This window comes from Ursus americanus, chromosome 12 (genome assembly GCF_024610735.1).
Source record: "Ursus americanus isolate L20-20 chromosome 12, mUrsAme1.1.p, whole genome shotgun sequence".
NCBI classification, from domain to species: Eukaryota; Metazoa; Chordata; class Mammalia; order Carnivora; family Ursidae; genus Ursus; species Ursus americanus.
In genome coordinates, this window is record NC_142138.1 from 74,902,859 (window position 1) to 74,919,348 (window position 16,490).

Consider the following 16,490-nt stretch of genomic DNA (forward strand, 5'->3'; position numbering starts at 1 on the left):
CCATAGGTTGCCTTTTGTTTTTTGATCATTTGCTTTGCCAAGCAGAAGCCTTTTATCCTGATGAAGTGCCAATAGTTCATTTTTTGCTTTTATTTCCTGTGCCTTTAGAGACGTGGCTTGCAAGAAGTTGTTGTGTCCAAGGTTGAAGAGTTCTTTTGATTTTTATATGAGACAGGAATCCATTATCTTATTTTCCTGATTGTATTCGAGTCCTCTGTCTTTCTTGGTGAGTCTAGCTAAGTTTGTCAGTTTTGTTTATCTTTCCAAAAAAGGCTGCTCTCATTTTCATTGTTTTTTTTTTTGTCTTTTTAGTCTCCGTTGGATTTATTAATGCATTCCTTTTTGTTATTTCCTTATTTCTACTAATTTGGGGCTTTGTTTGTTGTTTTTTTTTTTCTACTTATTTACCACATAAAGCAGGTTGTTTATTGGAGAGCATTTTCATGGATTGATGAAGACTTTAATTTCTATGAATGTCCCCCATAAAGCTACTTTTGCTGCATCCCATAAGTTTTTGTAGGTTGTCTTTTTCATCAGTGACCAGGTACTTCTAAAAGTTTTTTGATTTCTTCTTTGACTGTTGGATGTTCAGTAGCATGTTGTTAAATCTCCACATATTTTTTAAGATTATTTTAGTATCTGACAGAGAGTGAGACAGCGAGAGAGGGAACGCAAGCAGGGGGGTGGGAGAGGGAGAAGCAGGCTTCCCACTGAGCAAGGAGCCTGATTTGGGGCTAGATCCCAGGATCCGGGGTCAAGACCTGAGCTGAAAGCACATCCTTAACGATTGAGCCACCCAGGCCCCAAAAATCTCCACCTATTTTTGACTGTCCCATTTTTTTCTTGAGACTGATTTCTAATTTCATATCATTGTGGTTGGACAAGATTTGAAGCAGAAGGTGAAAAGAGCATTCAGATGAAAGGTTTGTTTCCTGGAGGGTTTTCTGAGGGCAGACCATGAGTTCACTGGGGATGGAGGAAGGTTTTGTGAGACGGGGGGTGGGGTTAACCCTCGTTAGAATTACTGACTACTACCATGCAGGCTGTATGCTACCGTTCACACCATAGTCCTGATGGACTTGTACTTCATTAAATATTTTCTAGGAGGTGTAGGCATAGCCTTTACTTAAAGAAAGGTGCCATGTGGGTTCATGGCATTACCCCAGGTCAGCAACCAGGATGTATGGTATTGTGGGGGATCAGAAGCAGGCTTTCTCTGGGAAGCGACAGAAATAGGGTATGGTGAGCTCCATGACCATAGGTGAGGTCCCTAGTGACCCACTGGGGGTTGGGTTCTGTGGATCTGTCTCATCAGGTGCTGTGGAATTCAGGGACACCCTCCTGTCTGTGGATTTGTGTGGAGACAGGTAGACATCAGTGTCTGGCCAGGCACGAGGGTCGCAATGGACCACCACCAGAGGTGCAGCGTGCGGGGGAGCCACTGCTTGGTTTCCCCGAAAGCTGACCAGGGTCTGTGACCGTGATTCCTAGCAGCTGCAAGGGAAGAGGAGGCCGGGGTGGTGCACACTTCCTAGACTTGTGCTCAGGACTAGTCTGGAGCCCACTGAAGTCAGCCACACCTGGCACAGAAGGCACCCAGTCAGTGTAGCTGTGGGCACTGCTCCCATGGCACTTTTGGGCCGGCTCCATGCTGCCACCTCCTGCATTTCATCATCATCTTCAAGGTCATGTGCCTCTGCTCTTGCCCCATGGCCTCCGGGGTATTGTCCGTCCTCCATCTGGCCCTCGTCCCTGGTGCCCTGTGCAGTCCGATGACAGGGTAGCCTTCTCGAGACAAACATCTGGCCCTGATGGAAAACTTCCATGGATCTCTTGTGATGCGAGGATGATGCCCTGCCCTGGAAGGGGGCTGCAGGTCCAAAATCAGGAGAGCCATGTCTCCCTTTTCAGCATGGCCTGCACTCCCCTCAGTCTTCTTCAGGGAAGCTCTCCCCACTTCCTGAGCTGACAGCTCTGAACTTAAAAATGAATGTTATTTTACATATCTCTATGCTTTAGTTCATCCATGGCATGTCTTTCAACCCCGTTAGTGGTTTTTTTTTTTTTTAGCAGTTCTGAAGGGCTGTCTGCTCAAGGAGGGGATGACCTGGGCAGGGCAGCTTTCCCTCTCATCTCCCTCAGCATGTCTCTGAGCCCTGGGGCCAGCTGTCCCACTGAGGATTGAGGGACCCGAGCCAGCCCATCCTGAGCCCAGGCTGTGTCAGCTCATAGACTGATGCGTGTCGGAGCGGTGGGCAGATGGCATAGGCCAGGGGCAGGCAGTGTCTCCTTCTCATTCCTTCCCTCCCTTCCTCCCAGAAGTAGCTCAGAGCAGCCTTCAACCCCTGCATCTCCAGATCCCTTGACCTGTGCCTCCTGTGTTCAGCTGGTGACCTTGGAGTTTCGCATGGATTCTACCTCCCGTACCCTCTCCCATAGCAGTTCCTGGATCAGGGGAGGGGTCGGACCCTTGTCTGCTTTTGGTCTTCTTCCTGTCCCGCACCGAGCCCACCGACCGTTTCATCTTCCATGTATGTGCTTGGAAGCAAGCCCATCCACAGGGAACCTATTAGCCAAATGGATCCAGGCAATGAACATTGAAGTAGAGATCCAGAATCCATAATAAACCTGCTCGGAAACCTGTCCCAAAGTCTGTGACTCTCTCACACTGAAACAGAAACAATAATAGCTTTCTGGACTGTGAAGTGATATGTGTCTCTACTTCCAATCTTGAATGCATAGGTGCTGAACCTGGACAGAAAGGGACCATGGCTCCCGTGGGCTGGGATCCACAGTAAGAACGCAGTGAAATCTGAATTTTAGGCATTAAGTGAATAATTATTGTAGAGTGAATCCCAAGTAGGGCTTTTGCACATTGCACAGGAAAAGCTTTTTCAAAGAGGTTTCTGAAAGAAAAATCTTTTTTTAAAATTTATTTTAATTCCATTAGAGCTAACATACAGTGTTACATTCGTTTCAGGTGTACAGTAGAGTGATTCAGTAATTCTATATATTACAAAGTGGTCATCAAGAAAAGTGTCCTCTTAATCCCCTTCATCTATTTCACTCATCCCTCTATCCACCTCCTCTCTGGTAACCATCCGTTCTCTATTGAAAAGAGTTTGTATTTTGGTGTGTCTCCTTTTTCTCTTTTAGTTATTTACTTTTGTTTGTTTTTTAAATTCCCCATTAGAGTGACATCATATGGGATTTGTCTTTCTCTGACTGACAGATTTTAGTTTGGATAATACTCTCTAGCTCCATCCATGTGGCTGCAAATGGCAAGGTTTCATTCTTTTTCAAGCTGAGTAATACTCCATTGTGTGTGTGTGTGTGTGTGTGTGTGTGTGTGTGTGTGTGTGTGAATACACACATCTATCATCTCATTTGTCAATTTTTCTACAGACACTTGGGTTGCTTCCATATTGTGATATTGTAAATAATAGTGCAAGAAACATAGGGGTGCACGTATCCTTTTTACTTACTGTTTTCCTATTCTTTGGGTAAATACGAGTAGTGTGATTGTTGGATCGTAGGGTAGTTCTATATTTAATTTTTTGAGGAACCTTCATACTGTTTTCCACGGTGGCCACCACAGTTTGCATTCCCACCCACAGTTCACGAGGATTCCCCTTCATCCACATCCTCCCAACACCTGCTCTTTGTTGTGCTTTTGATGTTAGCCATTTTGACAGGTTTGATGTAATACCTCATTGTCCTTTGGATTTACATTTTCCTGATGATGGGTGATGGTGAACATCTTTTCACGGGACTGTTGGCCATTTGTATTTCTTCTTTGGAGAAATGTCTGTCCATGTCTTCTGCCTATTTTTTAACTGGATTATTTGTTTTTTGGGGGGTCGAGTAGTATCAGTTGTATATGTTTTGGACACTATTCCTTTATTGCATATGATCTTTGCAAATATCATCTCCCTTTGAGTAGGTTGTCTTATGATTTTTACGTTTTCATTGTTCTTCTGCTGTGTGGAAACTTTTTATTTTGCTGTATTCCCAATAGTTTATTTTTGCTTTCATTTCCTTTGCCTCAGGACACAGTCTAGAAAAACGTTGGTATGGTCCATGTCAAGAAGTTACTGTCTTCCCTCCTGTAGGATTTTTATGGATTCAGGTCTCATATTGAGGTCTTGAAACTGTTTTGTGTTTGTCTGTATTGTGTAAGAAAGCAGTCTAATTTCATTCTTTTGTGCGTAGCTGTCTAGTTTTCCCAACACCATTTGCTGTAGAGACTGTCCTTTTCCCTTTTGATATCGTTGCTTGCTTTGTGGAAGATTCATGGACCACATAATTATGGGTTTCTGTCTGAACTTGTATCGTGTTCCTTTGGTCGCTGTTTCTATTTTTGTGCCGTACTCTCTTGTTAGGATGACTGCAGCTTTGTAGTATAACCTGAAATCTGAAATAGTGAGTCCTCCAGCTTTGTTTTTCTTTTCCACATTGCACTGTCTGTTCGAAATCTTTAGTGGATCCATACAAATGTTTAGGATTGTTTATTCGAGGTCTTTTGTTCTTTAATTTAAATTCAATTAGCCAACTTACAGTACACCATTAGTTTCAGATGTAGTCTTAAATAAATTTTCAGTCGTGTGTAACACCCAGTGCTCATTGTATCATGTGGCCTCCTTAATGCTACTCACCCAGTTACCCCCCCCCCCAACTTCTCCAACAATCATCAGTTTCTTGCGATAGTTAAGAGTCCATCATGGGTTTTCTCCCTCTCTGATGACTTCCCATTCTATTTTCTCTTCCTTCCCCTATGGTCTTCTTCCTTGTTTCTGATATTCCACATAGGAGTGAAAGCATATGATCATTGTCTTTCTTTCATTGACTTATTCCACTCAGCATAATACCCTCCAGCTCCACCCATGTCGGTGTGATGGTAAGTATTCATCCTTTCTGATGGCTGAGTAATATTCCATTATATATATATATGATCCACATCTTCTTTATCCATTCATCTGTCCATGATCATCTGCACTCCTTCCACAGTTTGTCTATTATGGACATTGCTGCTATGAACACTGGGGTGCATGTGTCCTGTCTTCACTACATCTGTCTCTTTGGGGTCGATACCCCGTAGTGCAATTGCTGGGACATAGGGTAGCTTTATTTATAACTTCTTGAGGAAACTCTGTACCATTTTCAAGAGTGGCTGTACCGCACTGCATTCTTACAGGGGTGTAAGAGGGTTCCCGTTTCTCCACATCCTCTCCAAGATGTGTAGTTTCATGTCTTCTTATTTTTAGATATTCGGCCTCGTGTGGTAGGGCATCTATAGGGGTTTAGATTTCCATTTCCCTGAAGCCAAGTGATATGAAGCATTTATGCATGTATCTTTTGGTCACCAGTATGTCGTCATCATTGAAATGACTTCCCATTTTAATCCATCTCAAGACCTAAAGCTGGGTAAGGCACTGAAGCTGGATGATGCCATCGGTTGGAAGTGTGGAGAATTTCAAAAGATCTCCGTGGAGAGCAAGTTTAAAGGTCAGTGTGAACTACTAATTGGATCCGGGGAGATCTCTGAAAGTGGGGGTTGCCTGGGATGGGCTGAGGGGGCCCTCCGATTTTCCTATGAATCCTTGCTTCAGCCCCAAATGGACAGTTTCCTCCTGTGGGGCAGGGTGAGTCCTCTAGTCGTACAGAGGTGAGCCCAATGCCTGGTGCCTTGGAGGCAGGCAAACGGGGAGGGACCCTCAGCAGAATACCCAGAGTTAGGTTATGCCTCAAGAGACAGCAGGTCCGAACTGCCCAGTGCTCAGAGAACTCCCAGGCCGAGTGAGATGAGGGCACAAGGGCGGGTGAGTGTGAGCCTGAGGTTCCATCCGGAAGGGCCCACAAAGGTCGGGGTTCAGCAGAAGGAGCTCTCAGGGGGTGCCCCAATTCTCTTGCCCTGAATGCTCTGTTGTGCCCCAAAATGGTACAGTTTACTGTGGGTTGCAGGCTGAGTCCTACGGTGGGTCTTGGGTGTCCCCAATCCGCTGGAGTGGGGTGCCAGGACCCCGGGGAGGGGCCCCTCTGTGGCCAACCTTGGGTAAGGGTTAGTGTTCAGGAGCCCGGCAGGGACAATCTGCAGGCTGTGCGGCGAGCTCTGTGGAGGGCTGAGAGGAGGCCATTGGGGAGGGTGAGCATGGGCCTCAGGGTTGGGGCACGGGGGGCTGCCAAAGGATGGGGATGGGCTCCGGGGGCCTCCCCAAGTTCTCGTGCCCTGTAGGCTCTATAGAGCCCCAAGGGGCACGGTTTCCTGTCGGGTGGCAAGCTGAGTCCTGCGGTGGGGCACAGGTATCCCAATTACCCGGGTCTGTGGTGTAAGGCTCCTGGGGAGGCCCCCAAACCCACGGCAGACCTAGGGCTAGGGATAGGCCCAGGAGCCCCGCAGGCCCGATCTGTTGGCTGTATGGCGAGCTACACGGGCTGAGGTGAGGATGTGGGGAGAGTGAGCATGGGCCTCAGGGTTGGGGTGCGGGAGGCCACCGAAGTTCGCTGGTGGCTCAGGAGGGCCCTCCTGGTTCTCCCGCCCTGAATGCTCTATGGCCTCCCAAGGCACACGGTTTCCTGCAGGGTGGCAAACTGAGTCCTGCTGTGGGGCTCAGGTGTCCCGAATCCCCGCGGCTGCGGCTCCAGGCTCCTGGGGAGGGGCCCCTCCACAGATGAACTATGGTTAGGGTTGGGGTCCAGGAATCTCGCAGGCCAGATCTGCCCACTATGTGGCAAGCTCCGCCCTGGGCTGAGTTGAAGGTGCGGGGTGGGGTGAGCATGGGCTTCACGGTTGAGTTTAGGGATCACCGAAGTTCGCCGGGGGCTCTGGGGGCCCTCCTGGTTCTTCCGCCCTGAATGCTCTACAGCCTCCCAAGGGGCACAGTTTCCCGCGGGCGGCAGGCTTTATCCTTCAGTGGGGCTCAAGTGTCCCCAGTCCCTGGGGCTGCGGCACCGGGCCCCAGGGGAGGGGCCCTACCCAGCCGACCTAGGGTCAGGTGTAGGCCCCAGGAACCCGGCAGGCCTGATCTGCCGGCTCTGCGATGAGTTCGGTGGCAACCTGAAGGGAAGGCGTGGGGCGGGATGAGTGTGGGCCTCAGGGTTGGGGTGTAGGGGCCACCGAGGATCCCTGGGGGCTCAGGGGGGCCCTACCAGTTCTCTTGCATGGGATGTTCTGTGGCGCCCCAATGGGCATGGTTTCCTGAGGGGTGGCAGGATGAGTCCCGTGGTGGGGCTCAGGTGTACCCAATCCCTGGGGTTAGGGTACAGATTAGGGTATGGGTTGAGGTTAGGGTATGGGTTAAGGTTAGGGTATGGGTTACGGTTAGGGTATGGGTGAGGGTAGGGGTTAGGGTTAGGGTAAGGAGAGGGTACGGGTTAGGGTTGGGTTTTGGGGTTACAGGTTAGAGGTTATGGGTTAGGGTACAGATTAGGGTTTAGGGTACGGGTTAGGGTTTAGGGTTCGGGTTTAGGGTTAGGGTTAGGGTTGGAGTACGGGTTAGGTTTAGGGTATGGGTTAGGTTTAGGGTATGGGTTAGGGTACGCATTAGGGTACGGTTTAGGGTACAGGTTAGGGGACGGTTTAGAGTAAGTGTTGGCGTACGGATTTGGGTACGGCATAGGGTACGGATTAGGGTTAGGGTACGGGTTAGGAAACACGTTAGGGATTGGGATTGGGTACGGTTTAGGGTTAGGGTATGGGTTAGGGTACGGGTTATGGTACAGATTAGGGTTAGGTATGGGTTAGGGTATGGGTTAGGGTCCAGGTTAGTGATAGGGTACGGGTTAGTTTATGGGTTAGGGTACGGGTTAGGGTATGGGTTAAAGTTAAGGTAAGGGTACTGGGTAGGGTTAGGGTAAGGGTTACAGTTTAGTGTTTAGGGTTACGGTTAGGGTATGGGTTAGGGTTAGGTTATGGGTAGGGTTAGGGTACGGGTTATGGTATGAGTTAGGACATGGGTTAGTGTCAGGTTTTAAGGTTTAGGGTTAAAGTTAGGGTATGGGTTAGGGTACTTGTTAGGGTTACGGTTAGGTTTAGGGTACGGTTTAAGTTACGGGTTAGGGTACAGTTTAGGGTTAGGGTATGGGTTAGAGTACGTTTTAGGGTTACGGTTAGGGTTAGGGTACAGGTTAGGTTTAGGGTTAGGGTACGGGTAGGGTTAGGGTTAGGGTACGGGTTAGGGTTAGGTTTAGGGTTAGGTTACGGGTTATGGGTAGGTTTAGCTGAAGGGGTAGGGTTAGGGGTTAGGGTTAGGGGTTAAGTTTTAGGGTTTAAGGTTAGGTGTTAGGGTTTAGGCTTAGGGTTAGACCCCAGTAGGCCAGCAGGACCGATGCGCCTGCTGTGCGGGGAGCGGAGGAGTGGGACGAGGTGAGGGCGCTGGCGAGCAGGAGTATGGTATCCAGCGTTTTGGCGCAGGAGGCCTTTGAACATTGCTAGAGGCTCGGAGGGCCCTGCCCCTTCTCCCGCCCTAAATGACTAGTGACGCCCCAGCGGGCCGATGTCGACGGGGCGGCAGGGTGAGTCCGGCACTGCAGCTCGGGTGTCCCCAATCCCCGGCTTTGGTCACCAGTCCCCTTGTGAGGGCCCCCTCTGGGGCCAATCTAGTGTTAGGGTTAGCCCCCAGGAGGCCAGCAGGCCCCATATGCCAGCTGTGCGGTGCGCGGAGGGGCGGGCCATGGTGAGGGACTGGCGAGCTGGAAGGTGGTACCCAAAGTTTTGGCGCCGGGGGCCCTCGAATGTCGCCGGGGACTCAGAGGGCCCTGCCCATTCTCCTGCCCCGAATGAGTGGCGGCTCCACTAGCAGCCCGAGTGGTGGCGGGGCGGCAGGGTGGGTCTGGCGCTGAGGCTCGGGGGTCTCCAATGCCAGACGTTGCAGCACGAGGCCCCTTGGGAGAGGCCCCTTGGGGGCCGACCTAGGGTAAAGGTTAGCTCCTGGAGGCCGTAGGCACAATCCGCAGTCTGGGGCGAATGGAGACGCGGTCGAAGATCAGGGCGCTGGCGAGCAGGAGACTGGGCCCCAGCCTTTTGGCGCTGCGGGCCTTCGAAGGTCACTGGGGCAGGGAGGGCCCTGCCCATCCTCCAGCCCTGAATGATCGGCGGTACCCTAGTGGCCCGGGTGTGGGCGGGGCGGAACGGTGAGTCCAGTGTTGTGACTCAGGGGTCCCCAATCCCTGGCGTTCGGCGGCAGTCCCTTTGGGAGGGGCCCCTTGGAGGCCGACCTAGGGTTAGGGTTAGCCCCCAGGAGGCTGGCAGGCTCGATCCACCGGCTCCGTGGCAAATGGAGGGGTGGGCCAAGGTGAGGTCGCTGGCGAGCGGAAGCGTGGGCCCCAACATTTTGGCTCGGTGGGCCTTCGAATGTCGCAGGGGGCTCGGAGGGCCCTGCTTGTTCTCCCGCCATGAAGGACCGGCGACGCCCTTAGCTCCCTGGGTGGCAGCGGGGTGGCAGGGTCAGTCCTGCACTGGTGCTTGGGTTTCCCCAATCCCCAGCGTTGCGGCGCCAGGCCCCTTGGGAGGGGCCCCTCTGGGACTGTCCTAGGGTTAGGTTAACCCCCAGGAGGCCGCAGTCCAGATCCGCCGGCTGTGCAGTGAGCGGAGGGATTGACCGTGGTAGGGCGCAGTCGAGCGGTAGCGTGGTACCCAGCGTTTTGGCGTGGGGGCCTTCTTATTTTACCGGAGGCTCGGAGGGCCCTGCCGGTTATCCCGCCCTGAATGCCCGGCGGCACCCCTAGCGGCCCACGTGGCGGCGGGGCGGCAGGGTGAGCCTGGCGCTGGGGCTTGCAGGTCCCCAATCCCTGCCGTTGCGGCACCAAGCCTCTTGGGAAGGGCCACTCTGGGGCCCACCTAGGGTTACGGTTAGCCCCGAGGAGCCCGGGAGGCAGGATCTGCCAGCTGTGTGGCTAGAGGGGGGGCAGGCCGAGGTGAGGGCGCTGTAGAGCGGGAGCATGGGCCTCAGCGTTTTGGCATGGGGGACCTACGAATGTCGCCGGGGGCTCGGAGGGCCGTGCCCGTTCCCCCACCCTGATTGACCGGCGGTGCCCCAAGTGCCCCGGGTGGCGGCAGAGGGGCAGGTTGAGTACATCGCTGGGGCTTGTGGGTCCCCAATGTCCGGCGTCGCGGTGCCAGGCCCTTTGGGAGTGCCCTTCGGGGGCCGACCTAGGGTTAGGGTTAGCCCCCAGGAGGCCGGCAGTCCGGATACGATGGCTGTGGGGCGAGCGGAGGGGTGGGCCGAGGTGAGGGTGCTGGAGAGCGGGATTGTGGGCCCCTGCATTTTGGCGCTGGAGGCTTCAAATGACGCTTGTTTCTCCAGGGCCCTGTCCCTTCTACCGCCCTGAATGACCGGCGGCGCCCCTAGCGGCCCGTGTGGCAGTGTTGTGGAAGGGTGAGTCTGGCTCTGGGGCTTGGAGTCCCAGATCCCAGGCTTAGTGGCACCAGGACCCTTGGGAAGGGCCCTAGGTTTAGGGTTAGCCCCAAGGAGACCGTCAGGCCCAATCCCCACACTGTGCGGCGAGCTGAGGTGCGGGCCCAGGTGAGGGCGCTGGGGAGCAGGAGCGTGGGAACCAGCGTTTTGGCACGGGGAGCCTTTGAAGGTCACCGGTGGCTCAGAAGGCCCTGCCCTTCTCTCGCTCTCTATGACCGGCTGCGCCCCTAGCGGCCCGGGTGGGTACAGTGCGGCAGGGTGAGTCTGGCTCTGGGGCTCTGAGTCACCAATCCCCAGCATTGCAGAGCCAGGCTTCTTGGGATGTCCCCACAGGGCCGACCTAGGTTTTGGTTAGCTGCCAGGAGCCCGGCAGGCCCTATCCACCAGCTCTGAAGCAAGCGGAGGGGCGGGCCGAGGTGAGGGCACTGGCGAGCAGGATCCTGGGAGCCAACGGTTTTGCACGGGGAGCCTTCAATGGTCAGCGTGGGCTCGGAGGGCCCTGCCCGATCTCCTGCCCTGATTGACCGGCGGGGCCTCTAGTGGCTCGGGTGGCTGAAGGGCAGCAGGGTGAGTCCGGCACATGGGCTCGGGTTCCCCATCCCCAGCGTTGCGACGCCAGGCCCCTTGGGAAGGGCCCCTCGGGGGCCGACCTATGGTTAGGGTTAGCCTCCAGGAGCGCTGCAGGCCCGATACACCACCTGTGGGTCGAGCGGAGAGTTGGGCCGAGATGAGGGTCCTGGTGAACATGAGCCTGGGCCCAAGCGTTTTGGTTCGGTGTGCCTTCGAATGTCGGCAGCGGTTCGGAGGACCCTGCCAGTTCTCCCACCCTGAATGAATGGCGGCGTCCCTAGCGGCCCATGTGGGGTGGGGCGGCAGCGTGAATCCGGCGCTGGGGCTTGGGGGTCCCCAATCCCTGGCGTTGCGGCGTCTGGCCCCTTAGGAAGGGACCTTCAGGGGCTGTCCTAGGGTTAGTGTTAGTGCCCAGGAGGCCAGCAGGCCCGTGTCGCTGGCTCTGCGAAGAGTGGAGGTGTGGGCCGAGTTGAGGGTGATGCAGAGCGGGAGCGTGATCCCCAGCGTTTTGGCGCCCTGGGCCTTAGAATGTTGCCATGTCTCGAAGGGCCCTGCCTGTTCTCCTGCCCTGAATAACCAGCGGCGCGCTTTGTGGCTCCGTTGGCGGTGGGGTGGCAGGGTGATTCCCGTGCTGCAGCTCAGGTATCCCCAATCCCCGGCGTTGCAGCGCCACGCCGCTTGGGAAGGGCCCCTCGGTGGTCGACCTAGGGTTAGAATTTGCCCCCAGGAGGCAGGCAGGCCTGATCCGCGGGCTGTACTAGGAGCGGAGGTGCGGGCCGAGGTGAGGATGCTGGCGAACAGGAGGGTGGGCCCAACCGTTTTGGCGCGGGGGGCCTTCGTAGGTCGCCGGGGGCTCGGAGGGCCCTACACGTTCTCCCGCCCTGAATGACCGGCGGCGCCCCTAGCGGCTCGGCTGCTGGCAGAGTGGTAAGGTTAGTCTGGTGCTGGGGTTCGGGGGTCCCCAATCCCTGCATTGCGGTGCCAGGCCCCTTGGGAAGGGCCCCTCGGTGGTCGACCTAGGGTTAGGGTTAACCCTCAGGAGGCCGGCAGTCCTGATCCACCCATTGGGTGGCGAGCGGAGGGGCGGGATGAAGTGAGGGTGCTGACGAGTGCGAGCCTGGACCCAAGCGTTTTGGTGCGGTGGGCCTTCGAAAGACAAGGGGGGCTCGGAGGCCCCTGCCCGTGCTCACGCCCTGAATGACCAGCGGCGCCTCTAGAGGCCCGGGTGTCAGCGGGGCAGCACTGTCAGTCCGGCGCTGGAGCTCATGGTTCAGCAGTCCCAGGCGTTGAGGCGCCAGGACCCATCGGACGGGTCCCTGGGGGGCCGACCTAGTGTTTGAGTTAGCCCCCAGGAGTCGGGCAGGCCTGATCCGCCCTCTGTCGGGCGAGCGAAGGGGCAGGCCTAGGTGAGGGCGCTGGCGAGCGGGAGCATGGGCCCAAGCGTTTTGGCGCGGGGCGCCTTCAAATGTCACCGTGGGCTAGGAGGGCCCTGCCCGTTCTCATACCCTGTATGACCAGCGGCGCCCCTAGAAGCCCAGATGGTGGCGGAGCGGCAGGTTGAGTCCGACGCTAGGGCTCTGGGGTCCCCAATTACCAGCGTTGTGGCCCCAGACCCCTTGAGAGGGCCCCCTTGGGTGCCGACCTAGGGTTAGGGTTACCCCAGGAGGCCAGTAGGCCCGATCTGCCAGCTGTGCAGTGAGCAGAGGGGCGGGTTGAGATGACGGCGTTGGCGAGCGGGAACGTGGGCCCAAAGTTTTGGAGCGAGGGGCCTTCGAAGGTCACCAGGGGCTCAGAGGGTCCTGCCCGTTCTCCTGCCCTGAATGACCGGGGGTGCCCCTTGTGGCCCGGGTGGCGGTGGGGGGCATGGTGAGTCCGGCGCTGGGGCTCAGGAGTCCCCAATCCCCCTCGTTGCAGCGCCAGGCCCCTTGGAAGGGACCACTAGGGGGCAGACCTAGGGTTTGGGTTAGCCCCCAGAAGGCCCCCAGGCCTGATCCCCCAGCTGTGTGGCGAGCGGGGGGGAGGGCCGAGGTAAGGGCGCTGGCGAGCCGGAGCTTGGGCCCAAGCGTTTTGGTGCGGGGGTCCTTCGAAGGTCGCCGTGGGCTCGGAGGGCCCTGCCCATTCTCCTGCACTGAATGACCAGCGGCACCCCTAGCGGCCCGGGTGGCGGCGGGGCAGCACGGTGATTCCAGCGCTGGGGCTCGGGGGTCCGTAATACCCGGCGTTGCGGCGCCAGGCCCCTTGGGACGGGCCCCTCGGGGGCTGACCTAGGGTTAGGGTTAGCCCCCAGGAGACTGGAAGGCTCGTTCCACCCATGTGCAGAGAATGGAGGTGTGGGTCCAGGTGAGGTAGCTGGCGAGCGGGAGCGTGGGCCAGAGCATTTGGCTTTGGCTCGGGGTGCCTTCGAAGGTCGTAGGTGGCTCAGAGGGTGCTGCCCGTTCTGTCGCCCTGAAGGACTGGCGACGCCCCTAGCACCCCATGTGGCAGCGGGGCGGCAGGGTGCGTCCGGCGCTGGGACTTGGGGTCCCCAATCCCTGGCATGTGGCGCCAGGCCACTTGGGAGGGGCCCCTTGGGGGTGACCTAGGGATAGGGTTAGCCCCCAGGAAGCCAGCAGGCCCGATCCGCCAGCTCTGCAGCGAGCGGAGGGGTGAGCCGAGGTTAGGGCGCTGGCGAGCAGGAGCGAGGAAGCCAGAGTTTTTGTGCGGGGGGCCTTCGAAGGTCGCAGGGGGATCAGAGGGCCCTGCCCGTTCTCCCTTCCTGAATGACTGCCCACGCCCCTAGCGCCCTGGGTGATTGCGGGGTGGCAGAGTGAGTCCAGCACTGGGGCTCGGGGGTCCCAAACCCCTGGCATTGCGGTGCCAGGCTCCTTGGGAGGGGCCTCTCGGGTGCGACCTAGGGTAAGTGTTAGCCTCCAGGATTCCAGCAGGCCCCTTCCGCCAGCTCTGCGGCAGGCAGAGGGGCAGGCCGAGGTGAGCGCACTAGCGAGAGGGAGTGTAGGCCCAAGCGTTTTGGCGCGGGGGGCTTCAAAGGTCGCCGGGGGCTTGGAGGGCCCTGCCTGTTCTCTCGCCCTGAAAGACTGGCGGCGCCCCTAGCAGCCCGGGTTGCTGGGGGGTGGCATGGTGACTCCGGCGCTGGGCTTGGGTGTCCACAATCCCCGGCGTTGTGGCGCCAGGCCCCTTGGGAGGGGCCCCTCGGGGGCTGACCTAGGGTTAGGGTTCGTCCCCAGGAGGCCGGCAAGCCCAGCGCTAAGTGGCTCTGGCAATGTAACAAAAATGCCATACACTTATCTGTAAGAAATAACAGTGTACAGGAACGCTCTTAGCCCTAACATCATCCTTTGTGAATATGGAAGCCAGCCCCAAAGTGGTCGTGGAAGTCTGACGAAAAGGCTAAGCACTTTTCTCTGAGTCACCACACTATACAGGGAAAGACCAATGTACATCATCTTTCACGAGTAGGAAGCATTAATGAAAAGGTTCTAGAATTTCGAGGACTCTGACCCATCCTTATTGGTAATAAACCACCGTGTACAGGAAAACACCTTCAACTCTCATCAGCCTCCTCAATCCTGATTCCGATTCAACTTTGGGTGTGTAGGACTAGGGAAATGTCCACATCTTATTGCTAAGAAAAAACGATGTCAGGGTAATGCCCTTCAAGTCACATCAGCCTTCCTGAAGACGGAAGCAGGAATCAAGGTGGTTATGTTACCATGAGGTAAGGAAGATGAGCATATAAGTGAGAAACAACAGTGGGCAGGACCTCTCTTCCAAGGAACAGTATCTTTGCTTAATATTGAATCCCTATGGTAAGTGGTTGTGGGCATTTGTGAGGTCAAAATCTTGAGTGTTTTGTAAAACCTCTTGGCCATTCACAGATGAGACTAAGGTAGTTGGGGACTCCTAGGCAGTGATTTGTCCACTGTCAAAAATATGAAAAGATAAAAGAGACAGATGAGGTCTCCTCAGGCATTGTCCTTTATCCTCATCCTCCGTGAGGATGGCCATCTCTGGACAGCTCAGTGGCAGCGTCTCATTCACAATGGGGACATCTGTTCCTCACAGACATCAGGCAGGGAAATGGATTTGGTTCTCTGTGCCAGCCCAGCCACAGCTGAGTGTCACAGCACCCTCTCGTGGGCTCATAAGAGTTTCACTGTCACCAGGCAGGTCATTGTATTTGATAAACCACTGTGAGAGTTTGCAATTGCCTTCATCTACAACCTCCTAGAGGCAAATGCAGCTGTCTGGTACCATGTGAAGTCATGTGAAGGCATTGTGAGAAAGTGTCCTTTTGCTTAAGAAAAACATGGCTGGGGCTCCTGGCTGGCTCAGCCAGTTAAGCATGTGCCTTTGGTTCAGGTTATGATCCCAGGGTTCTGGGATCGAGCCCGGGCTCCCTGCTCAGCTGGAAAGGAGGTAGGGAAATAGCTTAGAACCCACAGAGTATGTGAATAAAGGGGAGTGAAATGGAACTTGGTCTGTGTTTTGCTTTAGGGATTGGAAGTTAGTTTTTTCTCAATTGTGATTGTTCTTGAAACAGAAAAGCTGTATTGTTTTTTTTTTTACCTTTTTTTCTAATAACAATTTTTTATTATGATATGTTAGTCACTATACAGTATTTCCTTAGATTTTGATGTAGTGTTCCGTGATTCATTATTTGCATATAACACCCAGTGCTCCATGCAATATGTACCTTCCTTAATACCCATCACTGGCCCATCCCAATCCCCCACCCCTCTCCCCTCTGAAGCCCTCAGTTTGTTTCCCAGAGTCCATAGTCTCTCGTGGTTCATTCCCCCTTCTGTTTAGGGTCCATTGTCTAAAGGGACAGACAGTGGAAGTTCACCGAATATAAGATCGAAATTTCATTGTTCATTATAGATGCTGCCAAGTAGTTCCCAGACATTTCATTCTACTGTAGTAATTCATTATACCTGTGCAGGTGCATGTGGAAGATAACTGATGCATGTTTAGTGGTAATAAAACACGCCCCTCAGTAGTAAAATAGTAGAGGATGCACATGTGTAAAATTATTCGACTGCAGCTTCCATGCTTTGCCTTTGGTTCCTTATTATCTATGAAATTGGACAATTTTTGTTCTCTAGGCTTAAAACTCATTGTCATTATTCAGAGTTTTTCAATGATGATCTTCTCCTGTATAAGTTACCAAAAACCTAAAATATGTATGAACTTTAAAAAACGCTATATTGAAAATGACAGCAGGGAAGTTCCATTTTGTGAATATTGTGTCAATGGATCTCTATTTTGACATCAGTGTTCATTAGAAATGATGACATTTCATGTGAGTATAAATATCAATGTGAAAAAGAAAAGGTAGGAAGAACCTTGACAGGTGTGTGTGTGTGTGTGTGTGTGTGTGTGTGTGTGTGTGTGTGTAATTGATTTTCAGTGAATGGTTCAGCTTCTTGTAGGGCCTCCGAGAGAGCCCAGGTGAACCTTTCAATGAGTTGGTATCTGTTTTCAGAACATGGGAATCTCTTAGTCCAA